Source organism: Hemicordylus capensis, chromosome 8 (genome assembly GCF_027244095.1).
Source record: "Hemicordylus capensis ecotype Gifberg chromosome 8, rHemCap1.1.pri, whole genome shotgun sequence".
In the NCBI taxonomy this organism is placed as follows: Eukaryota; Metazoa; Chordata; class Lepidosauria; order Squamata; family Cordylidae; genus Hemicordylus; species Hemicordylus capensis.
Genome location: NC_069664.1, coordinates 22,731,110 through 22,746,078, shown reverse-complemented (window position 1 = coordinate 22,746,078; position 14,969 = coordinate 22,731,110). Strand labels below are relative to the sequence as shown.

The 14,969-nt window shown below is 44.0% G+C and overlaps 1 protein-coding gene across 10 annotated transcripts in view; it reads left to right on the top strand.

Moving 5' to 3' along the window:
- ARHGAP32 (Rho GTPase activating protein 32) overlaps nt 1–14,969 on the top strand; it is a 247,763-nt gene that overhangs the window by 71,553 nt on the left and 161,241 nt on the right. The window contains exon 1 of one of the 10 annotated variants that reach the window (XM_053269520.1): nt 13,939–13,976. The exons of the other annotated variants lie outside the window; for them this stretch is intronic. The gene's annotated coding sequence lies outside the window, so the exon portion shown is untranslated. Of the gene's footprint in view, nt 1–13,938; nt 13,977–14,969 lie in introns of those variants that run through there. 10 annotated transcript variants of the gene reach the window in all.

Below are 14,969 nucleotides of genomic sequence, written 5' to 3'. Positions count from 1 at the left end.
TGAGAGAGACTCCTGCCTGCAACCTTGGAGTAGCCGCTGCCAGTCTGTGTAGACAATACTGAGCTAGATGGACCAATGGTTTGACTCAGTATTTGGCAGCTTCCTATGTTCCTAATTACCCGACCGTTATAGTTTTATTTTAGCTTTCATATGAACAACTTCAGTTGTTACGCTGCTAATCCTTAAACAAAATTCTTCTAAGCATTTGGCTTAATAATATCCTCCAGCAGTGCATTCCATAGATTAAACTGTTTGTATATATGTTGTCTTAAAAATTGCTTGTAAATATCAAATGCCCTTTTATTCTTATGTTTGAAAGGGTAGATAGGTGGTGTTTGATGCATTATCTGATTTAGGTTCTCTAATAGTTATTTTAATGATTTCTTTAATAGATAATCCTTGCAAAAGAGTCATAAAAAGTATCTCTTGCCTGGTGGAGTTTGCAGTGTGGGAGAGACAAGATCAGACATGGTGAAGCAGTTCAGGAAAGGCATGGTGTGGATTGAGTAATGGGAAAGATTCCAGAAGAAGAGGCTCAGAGACTTGATGTGTCTTGAGCGGAGTAGCTTCCAAGAAATTAGATCCACTTTCAGAGAAGAGGATTCATCTTAACTGATGAAGAAAAATTCCAATTAAAGTCATAAAGACAGTTTGTTTTTGTAATCTTAGATATTACCTCTAAAAGCATAAGAATAGCTTTGCTGGATCAAATCTAAAGCCTATCTAGTCCAGCACCTTGTTTCACACAGTGGCCCACCAGATTCCTTGGGAAGCCACATGACCAGGAGATGAAGGCATGCTCCGTCTCCTGCTATTGCTCCCCTGCAAGTGGCATGCAGCGGCATCCTGGCTCCGAACATGGAGACAGCCTATAGCCATCAGGACTAGTAGCTAGTAGCCATTGATAGACTTGTCCTCTGTGGATTTTTCTAGGCTTAAAGCCATCCAAGCTGGTGACCATCACCACATCCTGTGGCAGAGAGTTCCATAGATTGATTATCTGTGGTGTGAGAAGGTTCTTCCTTTTGTCAGTCCTACATGTTCTGGCAATCATATGTTATGATTGACTCCTGGAATTAGTGTTGTATTGAGAGAGAGAAAAACCTCTCCCTCTATAATAAACCTATATAAAAATTTCTGATGAATCTTGATTGCTACAACTGCTTAAACTCATGCTACAAGTTTAAAAAAACACCACCCCCAAAACCTTTGTCACAAACATTTGGTCATGGAACTCACATGTATTTTAGTACTGCAGATGCATCAACTTAAGGATAAAAAGGATAACTGTCAAATTAATGGATTTCTATTTGGCACACGCTGTCAATGTGCAAGGATGCGGAACAAGATCCCTTGAAGACCATGGCTGCAGCGCTCTGCATAGTTGGATGGGAAAAGGCCCTCTTGAACTTGGTGGGAATTGCTTCCAACTACCTGGGCAGAGGATAAGAACATAAGAACAGCCCTGCTGGATCAGGCCCAAGACCTCTCTAGTCCAGCATGCTGTTTCCCATCGTGGCTCTCCAGATGCCTCTGGGAAGCCCACAGGCAAGAGCTGAGGGCATACTCTCTCTCCTGCTGTTGCTGCCCTGCAACAGGTATTCAGAGGCATCTTGCCTCTGAGGCTGGAGGTGGCCTATAGCCACCAGACTAGTAGCCATTGATAGGCCTGTCCTCCACTAGTAGCCATTGATAGTGCTGCACATTCAAGGAATGGAATCTAAATATTGATGCTCTTTACTCATAATTTGCAGTTGTGCTATGTTTATAGCGCTTGACCTCAAAAGCCGATACTTTCCATCATCTTTAGCCACTGTAGCCAATAATCAGGGAGTTGTAGTCCAACATCTGCAGGAGGGCCAAAGTTATGCAGCCCTGGATAACATGGTGGGAAACTCCTGACCTTTTTGAGTTCAAGCGGGTTTCAGCTTTGTGTAACTGGTAGAGAGTTGTGTGTTCCGTTTTAAGAGGCACATTTTAAAGTGACGGCACTATTAGGGGAAGAGTGATTGTTCCTATTCAGCCCTGCAGAACATCCCTCCTGGTTCCTTTTTAGATTGTGAGTGCATTTGGGACAAGAACCATGCGATTCCTTTTGCTATATAAAGAACTTTTGTTGTGGTTTAAAAACAGTCTATAAACTAAATTATAATACTTGGTGCCAGGATTGTGATGAGATAACCCGAGAGCCCATCTGCTTTCCTTCCCAACACCTGATCTTCCTGTAATGAACAAGCATCTGGCCCTGAGCCATTGCTGAGTTTGAAATCCATAACAAGGAGCTTAGATTTGGCTTGATAGCATACGGCATCCAGCGGAACGGCTGCCCGTGTTGCCGTATAGTCATTTTCCGACTGATAATATTATTGGAGAGTAGCATGGTACTTCTGGAAGGTTATAAATCAGCACTAAAAAGCATTTCAAGACAAAAACACAGCAAATGAGATGTCGTATTTGCAGCAGTTTTCCTTCATAAAGCAGCTGTTTGTATTTCCTGAACTGTGTATCCGAGGTAGCTCTCTTCTCAATTAGCCGCTAGTATGCACTTGTCAGGTTTTTACTTATTTTTGATGCGTGTTGAGTCCATGTGGCCCAGATTTAAAAGTCAGCTGACACTGCCAGTGCAGTAGTTCAGTTTTTTCTATGGATTTAGTTGTGGGCGCAGCGGGGAAATGACTTGGCTAGCAAGCCAGAGGTTGCTGGTTCGAATCCCCACTGGTATGTTTCCCAGACTATGGGGAACACCTATATCGGGCAGCAGCTGTATAGGAAAGATGCTGAAAAGCATCTCACACTGTGCAGGAGATGGCAATGGGAAACCCCTCCTGTATTCTACCAAAAGACAACCACAGGGCTCTGTGGGCACCAGGAGTTGACACCGACTTGACGGCACACTTTACACATTTTGGAACTTGCAGCTCGTAAATAGGATGGTAAACACTGTAAATAGTCATTATAACGTGGCCCTTTAGGTATCTATGCCCATAGAGACAGTTTTGCTGAGAATCCTGCCGACCATTATGCAGCACTTAAAACTCAGGGCAGGGGTTCTGAAACTTGAGGCCCCAGATGTTGTCTTGTGAGGATGAGAGTTGTACTCCGACAACATCTGGGGCCCAAAGTTTAAGAACTCCCCACCCCAGTGTTTAAAGCTACTGGCTGACCTCCTGGCTAATGATGTGTAGACCAGAAACTTGTTGCAGAGGGTCAAGTGATGTGTTTCCAGTCTACAAAGTTCTCTCAGAGTGTAAGCAAGCTCTGAAAGCTTTCTGCTGCCTGAAACCTTGGAGAGCTGCTGCCAGTCAGTGTAGACCAGACTGAGCTAGATGGTATAATCGTCTGACTTGGTATTTGTTTATTACTTACTTACTTTATTTATTTAAAATATTTATACTCCACCCCTCCAGACATTACTGCTCAGGATGGTCACAACATTCATAAAAAGAGTAATAAAATAAAACCAAATGAAACAAGGTAAAAATGCAAGCTAAAGCCACAATCAGAATTAGCTTTTAAAATTTCAGATTAAGTTCTTTAAAAAGCTAAAAACCAAGAATTAGAAAAACTAAAGTCTAAAGAGCCTACCAGATAAAAGCAACAAGTGAAATGTGTTGCTTATATTCTAAACATGAAACATGTTGATATTTTTATTTTTAAAAGTCTCTTTTTAAAAGATGTGTGTTCAGTTTTTTTAAAAACACTGTGAGAGGAGGCATGGCAAAGCTCTTCAGGGAGGGCGTTCCAAAGTGAAGGGGCCATAACCAAAAAGGCCCTGTCCTTGCCAACCGGATTTCTGTAGTGATGGGGCCATGAGCAGGGCCTGAGATGATGAGCGGAGTGCCCTGGCAGGTTTGTATGGGCAAATGCCGACAGGTTCCCCGGCCCCAAGCCATGTAGAGCTTTAAAGGTCAAGACCAACACCTTGAATCTAGTCCGGAAGTTGACTGGTAACCAATGAAGCTGCCACAGGATGGGTGTGATACTCATGAAGTGACTTGCACTCATGAGCATCCTTGCGGCAGCATTCAGAACCAGCGGAAGCTTCCAAACCATCTTCAAGGGCAGCCCCACGTAGAACGGATTGCAGTAGTCCAATTGGGATATTACCAAAGCACAAGTGACTGAGGTCAGGTCTGACTTCTCTAAGTAGGGTCGCAACTAGCACACCAGCCGTAGCTGGTAAAAGGTAACTTCTGCACACAGCTGCCACCTGTGCCTCCGAGGATAGCGTTGGGTCCAGAAGCACCCCCAAGCTGTGGACTTCGTCTTTCAGAGGGAGTGTGACCCCATCCAAGACCAGATTTACCTCACTACTCGGATAATCAGTTTTACCAACCCAGAGCTCTTCCGTCTTATCTGGATTAAGTTTCAGTTTGCCCTCATCCAATCCAGAACAGCCTCCAAGCCCTGGTCCAGAGCATCCACTGCCTCCCTGGCGTCTGCTGACTTAAAAGATAGGTAGAGCTGGGTGTCGTCAGCATTCTCATGGCACCGCAGCCCATAGATCCCTGTGGCACCCATAGGCCAAATGCCAGGGGATGGAGCAGGCATCCCCCAGCACCACCTTCTGAGTACGACCCTCAAGGTAGGAGCAGAGCCACCATATAACAGTGTCCCCGAATCCCAACCCAGAGATACGTCCCAGAAGGATACCATAGTCAATAGTATCTAAAGTGGCTGAGAGGCCCAAGATAATCAACAGAGTCGCACTCCCTCTGTCTATCTCCTGGTGCAGATCATCCACTAGGGCGGCTAAGGCAGTTTCCATCCCATATCCAGGTCGGAAGTCAGACTGCAAAGGATCTAAGTAATCAGATTCATCCAGAGCGGCCTGGAGCTGAGATGCTACCATGCTCTCCAACACCTTGCCTAAGAAGGGGAGGTTAGAAACTGGTCAAATGATATGAGGAAGGAATGGTAAAAATAAGTTTTCTATTTTCCTGTATTGCTTAATTCTTTTGGCAGATGGGACCAGTGGTAGAGCAGATGCTTTTGCAAACAGAAGCTGCCAGGGATGGAACCTGAGATTATTTCCAGTTCGGCTGGGAAATCTTACCTGGAATCTTGGAGAATCTTACTCCCTGTCATTGTAGAGACAATACTGAGCTAGATTGACCAATGATCTGACTTGGTAGAAGACAGCTTCCTTGTTCCTCTGGGGGCAACTCTGACGTATTTAAAACAATGGAGAAGTATTTCGACATGGAATAATTAGTCAGTTCCCTTATTGAAAGCTGTGTGCAGTGACTCTTGTCCTTTATTAATCATGTTTACGGCAACTTTGAAATTGTATTCCAAATAAAGACCTTGGAGAAGAAAGCAAGGGATATCTTCAGAATGACTGTGCATCATTTAATCTTGGAGCTTCGGCTCCTTAAAGCGAACAAATTATTTATAGATGTGGATAATCTTTAAGAACTTGAAACTTAATTTCCACCAGTATGCTCTTTTGTACGCTCTTCGCCCACTCTCCATGTTTCATTATGACTGACTTCGCATTACATTTAATGCTGAAATATTTTATTTGCCTACAGCTTAGTTGGCGCCGAGTCCCAATCCATCATGGAAATGCAATTATTAATTCTGTACAAAAATAATAATCTTTCTTGGTTCAACTGTATAAAGTAATCATTTACATTTACATTTTCATACAAGCTCTATCAGAGGTGCACCTAGGTAATTTTGGAGCCGGGACCTAAAGGCCTTTGGAGGCCCCCCTGAAACAAGTTAAGCATCATCATGCTTGGCTGGGCACCTGGGACAGACTAAGAGGATTTGGGCCCCCCCAGGGTCTGAGGTGGCCCTGGACTTTGGCCCTGAAGTCCAGGGGTATGAGTGCCTCTGAGCTCTATTCCCCCACCCCCAGGCTGGAAGATAAAAGGGGTGTGCACGGAATCGGCTGGCCTGGTTTGGTTCAAGTCCGAACCGCACCCGAACCGGACTGGGCCAGTTCAGTCCAACACCCCCTCGAACCCCCCCGGTTTGCAATCCCCCCATTTTTTAATCACTTACCCCTCCAAAGGACTTCTTCTAGGTAGTGGTGGGTCTGCGGGGGTTCCCCCTTCCCCCTCCGGCCTCCTTGGCACCCTAACTAGCCCCCACGCAGAGGCCCATTGCTCAGGCGTGGTTGCCTCCAAAATGGCCCCTGTGCTGGAGGGGGAAGGCTTGGATTGGTCAAAGAGCCAGCTGAATGGCAGGTTAGGGAGGCAAGGAGGCCGGCGGGGGGAGGGGGAACCCCCCACCACCTAGAGAAATTCCCCCGGTGGGAGTAAGTGATAAGAAAGCCCTGTGCCCCCTGTCGGGTTTGGTCCGAAATCTTGGGCCTGATCTAGTAGGGCTTACGTTCTTGTGATTTTGGGGTTCCAAATGCTTGTGTGTTAGGTGTTTGTGTATGTATGTATATGAATGAATATGAGTATTTCAAGCCCAAATGCTTTTGTATGATTCACAAACAAAAGGCAACATTTCGAAACAATTCCTCTAGAATGTATTATTCGGTAGGGACCATCATGGCAACAGTGATTTGCCAGAATGTGGTAACACGAAAGGCAAAGGACAGGAAAAACAAATGGTTGGTCGTCTTCGAAATACGGAGACAACCAATCTGAAGTCGAGTTGGAATGGCAGGGATAAGAACTGAGCCTGGTTTCTCCAACTCCAAGATGCTGTAGCTCAATTTTAGAAACTGCCTTTATCTTTGTACCGGATTTTAAAATGACATATACCTAGAATGGTAATAAATCGATGGAGCAGGAACTTTGTTGTGATATAATTTTGACAAAACATGTTTTTTTAAAAGAATCTTTACAATGAATTCATACTATAGAATGCGCTCAGTTTAGAAGCATAGAAAACAGTATGTTCCCTTTATTATTTACATGATCTCTTCAACATTTTATTTTATTTTTGTCAGAATTAGGGGTGCATTCTAATGAGAGAATATATTCACTCAAATAAGAAAAGGATTGAGTAGCTTGAGTTACCCGTGCCGCTTGCTGTGGGTGGTAAGGGATGGATGGATGAGCCATCTGGAAAACAGCTGTTTTTTTAAATCTAGCATTTCACTCCGGGTCATAGTGCAGATTAGGATGATTTTGACTGAGTGACTCTTAGAAGAGAGGAGTATATTCAAGGGAAGACTGTTAACCAAGTATTGAGTCCTGTGCATTTAGGGCCATTTCATACATTATTTATAGGCAACATGCTTAATTGTGTATCTGTGTTTGATTTATATTCCATTTTTTTGACACAGGTTTTAGGAGAATGCCTTTAAAAAAAATAAAAATAAAAAGTGCTTCTGATAGATGCTGCCTTCTCAATCTCTGGGGTTTCCAGGGACATTGAGACGATGTCTTTCCCTAGTGAACCTGTTTGTGTGGTTTCGTATAGAAGGTCCTCAAACTCTGGAAAATAATATTTAGCCTTGATTAGAACTAGTGGTAGTTTGGCAGGGAAGAGGGAGAGTGTAGCTTTCATGGAAGAGCACAGGAAGAAATAGATAATTGGGGTACAGTATTGTTATATATAAATTGTTGCGTCACAAAGCTGTTAAAAACTCAGAATGCAGGTCCTGGGCACATCACATCTTCCAGAGAACTGGCGATGATGATGATGATGATGATGATGATGGGACCTGTCTCGGTCCTAATCACGCACCAAGTTTTACTTTAAAGGAAGGCACAAATCTTTCCTTGCTCTGTTTCTGGGCACCCTTGTTGATAGATGGGTTGACAGTACAGGACAGAACTCTTCCTGTTCTGAAAGCTCATTGAAAGGGAACTGCTAGCTGCTGCTTAATTAATAATGAGAGAATTTGTTGGTATTTCTTCTTGCTACACATTTATTAAAGGCTCAGGCATGTTGACGTGCATATACCCAGGGAGTTCATCCTGGCTTCCATCACCTTTCTCACAAGCATTTACTCGCTGGCATCCGGAATAATACAGCGCTAACACTGTGCTGGTCTTTGGAGGTTAGATGGACAATTTTTGTTAATATCCCCTTCACTCTGCAGTCTATTGGGTCTGCCCAGAATACATCCCTGAGGGCTGCACAATCCTCAGACACATATTTTTGTCAGGCTTCAGAGGGAAGGGAAGATTGACCAAGATTGGCCTTATCTTTCTGTGCACATGTAGTGTTGCTGCACCAGTACTTTGTTAGTCTGGATGTCTTTTTGGATGATTCTTTTTAGTGTTTCTTAAAAAAATATTAAACAATACTTAATTTAAATGCAGTAAGTTTATATAAAATTCTGATAACTACTGCCCTTTTAAGACAATACTGCTTTCTTCCAGAGCTTCACCGTTATTCCTGATGAATATATTAATCGTCATAACAAAGTAATGTGGGCAATTATCAACATTTCTAATGGTGGAAAAACACAAGTTCTGTAATTTAGTAGATAATTAATTAGAGAGTGGTAAGAAGGCTCTGTTCCTTTCTAATTATTCTCTTAGTGTTGCTGGCAATTTTGCCTTTTACACACAATGTGGATTTCATTATGATTTATGCAGAATCATATATGTAGAATCATTATTTGGAACAATAAGTGCATTGCTAACCTTGAAGGGAGCAGGTTAAAATGGTTCAGCACATGTTGTTAGTCTAGTGCAAGGTGTTTGCCCCCAAGCATGGAGGAAATAATTGTAATGTAGGGCTGCAGTGTTATTTTATCTGAAGATCAGCTATTCCTGAGATGTGAGTTTGTTGTAAAGCACAGGTAGCCTCTGTGTGTGTGTGTGTGTGTGTGTGTGCGCGCGCGCGTGTGTGTGTGTGCGAGAGTGGGGAAGGTAATTGACGTCTTTACAGGAAATGCTAGAATCATCAGGGCAAACTAACCTTAGATGTAAATCCACATATTTCTAAGAGTAACAGTTTTGGTGAGTATCCTTTTTCTCCTTAATTTTTTCCCAGTGGTTAGTTGCTGATAGAATCGAGGATTTCTATGTTATATAGGAAGCTACCTTATATTGAGTCAGACTAGTGGTCCATCTAGCTCATTATTGTCTACCTAGACAACTTTAGCTCTCCAGTTGTAGTTGAATTACAACTCCCACCATCCCCAGCCACAATACATTGTGGAAGGAAGTACTTTTTCACACAGCACATGATTAACCTATGGAATTCTGTGCCACAAGATGGGGTGACACCCCCTAGCCTCGATGGCTTTAAGAAGGGCTGAGACAAATTCATGGAGGACAGATCTATCAATGGCTACTAGTCTGGTGGCTATTGGCCACCTCCAGCTTCAGAGGCAAGATGCCTCTAAGTACCAGTTTCAGGGGAGTAACAGCAGGGGAGAAGGCAGGCCCTCAGCTCTTGCCGGTGGGCTTCCCAGAAGCATCTGGTGGGCCACTGTGAGAAACAGGATGCTGGACTAGATTGGCCTTGGGCCTGATGCAGCAGGGCTGTTCTTATGATGTTAAGCCCAGTTGCTGTGCCATGTTTCCAAGATTCCTCCAACTTCTTCCACCCAAATGTCTGGGTTATAGAAGTTGGAGATGAACTCAGTAATGTGACACGGGAATCGGACTTGAACAGGGCAGCGAGTTGCTAGTTCCTGATGTTCCCCCTCTTTCCTTACTTGTGGCGAATTGTGTGAACCTACCCTGAATAAAAGTTCAATAAGAGTTGCATGGAAGGATCTTGAGAGATTTCCTGTTACCCTTCTTCAATCAGACCTAGTAGGCATAAAGCATCAAGCCCATAATCATGAAGCCACCTTGAGTCTGTTTTTAAGTGGGAAGACTATAAATGGTTGCAATAATAAAAAAGAAAATATGATCCCCTTGCTAGCGTGAAACTAGCTTTATAACGATGCTTTTAGGGGGGAAAGACAGGCAGTTGACACATCCGTTAGGACTTGCAAACAACCACTTGCTTGGTTGCCTGTGGTGCATTAAAAAATATCCCTCCAGACGATGAAGGAAGAAATGTTTTATAAAATTGGAAAGGAGTTAGTTCTGATCTCTGAGGTGGTAATGGTGCAAATCTGGTGGGCCACTGTGAGAAACAGGATGCTGGACTAGATGGGCCTTGGGCCTGATCCAGCAGGGCTGTTCTTATGTTCTTAAATGACTATGTTTGAGGTGTATGTGGGTAAAGAGGCCATTAACTCCTCCTGTGGACTAATTATTTTTGTGGAGTGTTTTGGAAGAATTGTTACTGATGGGAAAGCGTCTTGTAGGAAAAACTGTCAACCTGGTTTCTCCCCTTGAATATGAATTGTATTTCTCTGTAGTGGTGTCGCATTGTGGTTGAGAATCTGAATGAAGAGTGGATTGAGATGCTTTTGTTCCCATTTCAACATGGCCATAAATTCACAGGCTGCCAAATCCGCCCCTGGTTCAGCTTCCCAGTGAGAATATAGAGATATAAAATAATACTGAACGAATTATCACTATAATGTGGAGAAAACTTCGGCAAAGACTGTGAATTGCAGTTGACAATTGCTATTACTTAATTTCTTTTTAACCATCCTTTTTGCAGAACAGTTGGTTTCTGTTGCTTTCCAATTTTTCTCCATGCAATTTAAAATCCAGAGCTTGAAATGAATTGGTTCTGCCGGTTTTCCTTGGCTTCTCTAACTAATGCAGACTGCATCAGCTTTCTTTCAACAATGCCTCATTTCTTGTCTAAGGCTAATAGCAGGGTCAGTTCATTATTCTACGTTCCTTCACTAGTCAGCATAACTGACATTTGTCATGGTTCTTCCAGCACTTTTTAATGGCTTCTGAGGCTGATTCACACCCCCTCTAAAGATTTAAAATATGGCCAACCATGGCAGTTGGTTACCATGCTATGCATTGCACCATCCTTTCACCTGGAAGTATGCAAGTACCTGTGGACCATTTTATATTCCAGCATTCAAACACAGCCCCCCTGAATTGGGTCTGTAATATGCAGCACCGGGTCTTCTGAAGTTCTTTTTATTTTATCATGAAAACATTTCATTCTCCACAGTGTAACTCAGGATAATTAAAAAGGTCACTTTTGAAATATTTCTGCCTCTAGGACTGGAGAGAAATATTAGCTTAACTTGAACATTTCTGCTAGCGTATCTGCCAGCCGTGCTGGAGTAATGTCATGCATCTTTGTGACATTGTTCTGCTGCAGAGATCATGGTGCCCACATTTCTTGGCTAGAAAAACATGTCTAGGGGATTTCTCACACGCATCGCTGGAGAAATCTGTTCGAGCTTTTCCTGTACAAGTTGTGCCACATGTGTCAATGTGGGACAACTAGAAGAAACAACCATTTAAAATGAAATATGTATTGAGTACAGAGTTTTTCAAACTTGGGCTGCCAGATGTTGGACTACAGCTCCCCTCATCCCCTGCCACAGCAACCTTTCCAGGGTGGCCGGAACCTAAGGGGTATACTCGTGGGTCAAATGGGCCGTAAGCCAGAATTTGGCTTTAAAAAGCCAAATCTGGCCACCTAGCTTTGGACCCAGGTTTGAAAAGCCCCAATTCAGTTTATTTGTATATCACCCGAAACCTGCATCACTGGGCAGTTTACAACAAATATAACATACTAGCTGGGCCGGGCGCAGAGCATCTGCGCCTCTCGCCGGCCCACCCACCGCCGCTTTCCTCCCCCCCCCGGCGCTCCCGGCTTTCTGGCCACCCGGCTGCTTCCCCCCCTGCCTGCTTCTTGTCCTCCCCACGCTTTCTGGTGGGCTCGCTGGTTGGCCCGCTTCCTCCTCCCCCACCCTGTCCGCTTCCCGCCCCCACCCCACAGTTTCTGGCTTGTGGGCCAGCTGGAAAGCTGGCCCACCACCTCCTCCCACCCACTCCTGGTAGCGGCTGCCTTCTCCCAGCGGCCAGCCTGGCCTGCCGCCACCTCCTGCTCCCGCCAGCCAGGCCGGGTCGGCTCGCCTCCTCCTCCCAGTGGCCTGCCCACCACCACCTCCTGCTCCCACCAGCCGGGCCAGCCTGCCACCACCTCCTCCGGTCGACCGGCTGCCACCGCTATTGCCTCCCTGTCGCTATCTGCCCAGCAGCGGCTTGCAAACTCTCGCGAGAGCTGCCATGCATGGGATTAGCAACTCCAAAGCTTGGATTAATAAACATGTCTTAAGAGTTTTTTTGGATGCTGTCTGAGATGGGGAGACTCTTATTTTGGCAGGGAATGCATTCCAAAGCCTTGGGACAATGGCAGAGTAGACGCATCCGTAGTAGCCACCAAAAGAACCAATGGGAACTACAGATGGAGCTCCCCAGATGATCTCAATAGGCAGCATGATTCATAACGAAGAAGAAGGCATCCTCTTAAATACCCTGGGCCTAAGCTGGAGAGAAATATGAGCTTAACTTGAACATTCATATACATTCCTGGCTGGTGAAAGTTTTCCATTCACTTTACAAACTGATGTAAACAGAAATCGTTTAGGTTGGGGGTGAAAACACCCTTTGGGTCATTTGTTGTAACAGTAGAATTTATTTATTTTTTGTCTTCTGACATATCTGCCAGGTAATGACCTTGCACGTCCTGGTAAACAGCACATTCCCCTCTGTTTAGTATCTTTCATGGGAGGACAGCTCAGGGGAAATCTCAACTTCTGCATTTGTGTCAATTCTGCTCCTGTGGGCAATCAGGGTTGTAGCTTGAAGCTGAGCATGTTGCTAATGGCCAAATTCGCTGGAAAGTAGGTTGCTCTAAATAAGAGAGGAGGAAATATTACTTAGATTCAAGAGCAGGAGGATATGAATTAGGACTTGTATTAAAAAAGGAGCTGCTGGTTGATTTCATTAGGTGTTGTTTTATTTACTGCCTTCCTACTGGAGGCACAGAGGCACAATCTGTAACCTCCTTTTGCCTCATTTCTCTGTCGATTACACAGAATGTAGTCCTCCTTTGCAGTGGCATTAATGCCTTGTTTTATAGAGGATTCAAGGAAATGCAACTATTAGTATTCAGTTCTTCACACCTGTACTCATTGTTGGAATTTTTTATTCCCAATTTTCCCCAGTAGCCAGGTTTTATCTATGGGCTTATCGGGTCCTGAGCATTTGCTTGCTTTGTCCACTGCCCAGGAAGTGAAAACACACACACACACACACACACACACACACACACACACACTCTCTCTCTCTCTCTCTCTCTCTCTCTCTCTCTCTCTCTCTCTCTCTCTCAAGTTATCATTTGATTTGAGTAACGTCAGGAATAGGTTAAAAGAGCAAATCTTAAGAGGTTTAAACATATTAAGGAATCCAGTAGGCATCTCACCACTCTTGCTGAATCAGTCCACAAAGCCGTCTCAGCAAACAGTCTTAGCAGTATCAAAGATAAAATTCAAAACTGGAAACCCAATTAAAAAATAATCAAAAGAAAATTTAAAAAGACCAACAACTATAGCCTGGGGTTTGGCTACAGAAAATTAAGAGAAAAATCAACAGCCAGAGGTTGGTTGGTTGGTTGGTAGGTAGGTAGGTAGGTAGTTAAGTTCATCTATATACCGCCCCATACAAAAAAGGCCCTAGGTGTCTAGGTGTCTATATGTGTATATTTGTATTGCTCAATGAATGTGTTGTGTTGCATATTATATGCTCATTGCTTTGAACATCTCAAATGGAAGAGCAGTATATAAGTTTTAAAATAGCCCCACTGGATGTAAAATCTCCACTCAAATCAAACAGAGAGTGCATGAGTGTTATCTGTACCATCGGAATTCTGCCAGCAGAAATACAGTAGCTGACTCAGCAATTTAGGTAGTCCTCACAGCCATTCCAAAAGCATTTACTTGGTGAAGATATGGCTGTTGTGGATTCTGGCATGAGAATGTGTTGGTTTTAGCAATTATTGTCACAATGCCCTAGTGGTATGAGGTAGATGAACATGCATGCAAGGCACTGCTGGAAACCCTCAAAAATAAAATTGCACTTTGCTTACAGTACACATGTTATTGGAGAGTCCAAATATTACCAGATACCTGGCAAGATCCGGCAAGGGAGGAGAGCTCGTTTTGTAAGGTAAAGTGTGCGGTTGAGTCGATTTCGACTCCTGGTGCCTTCAGAGCACTGTGGTTTTCTTTGGTAGAATACAGGAGGAGTTTACTATTGCCTTCTCCTGCACAGTATGAGATGATGCCTTTCAGCATCTTCCTATATCGCTACTGCCCGATATAGTACCAGCGGGGATTCGAACCGGCAACCTTCTGCTTGTTAGTCGAGCATTTCTTCGCTGCACCATTTAAGGAAGCTGGTCTTGTGGTAGCAAGCATGATTTGATCCCTTAGCTAAGCAGGGTCTGCCCTGGTTTGCATTTGAATGGGAGACCACATGGGTGAGCACTGTAAGGTATTCCCTTTAGGGGATGGGGCCACAGCTCAGTGGTAGAGCATTTGCTTGCTTGCAGAAGGTTCCAAGTTCCCTTCCTGGCATCTCCAGATAGGGCTGAGAGAGTCTCCTTCCTGCAGCCTTGGAGAAGCTGCTGCCAGTCTGTGTAGATAATACTGAGCTACATGGACCAGTGGTCTGACTCAGTATATGGCAGCTTCCTCTGTTCCTAAATTAGTCATGACTACATCCGTTTGAAATTAGTGGAACTTGTTAGGCATGTCTCATTCCAATGATGCTTAGTTGTGAATTGCAGTCTAGATTCTGCCCACTGAGATTTATGCCTACTGCTCCTCCTAATTTCCTTTTTGTTGGCAATGTGCATCTTTCTCGTTGGTAAACCCGTGACTTCTCACGTCTCTCAGTCCTTGATTTGTGCTTGTGGTAATGATAGACACGGAATAAGTAAGAAATGATCATGATATGGGGACAGAATAGCTGTAATGAGAGCAATTAATGTTTTCTCTCTAAGGGTTCCAAACTGCTTTAGGGGTGGGGTGGGAGGGAGTGGAGACACATCATTATCCCTTATTCAATGAGCATTTGATGGGTTTAAAAAAAAAAATTAAATGAAACTGGTGTCTAAGTATGTATTTTTAGTTGAAGTCTTGCTTAGCTCAACATTAA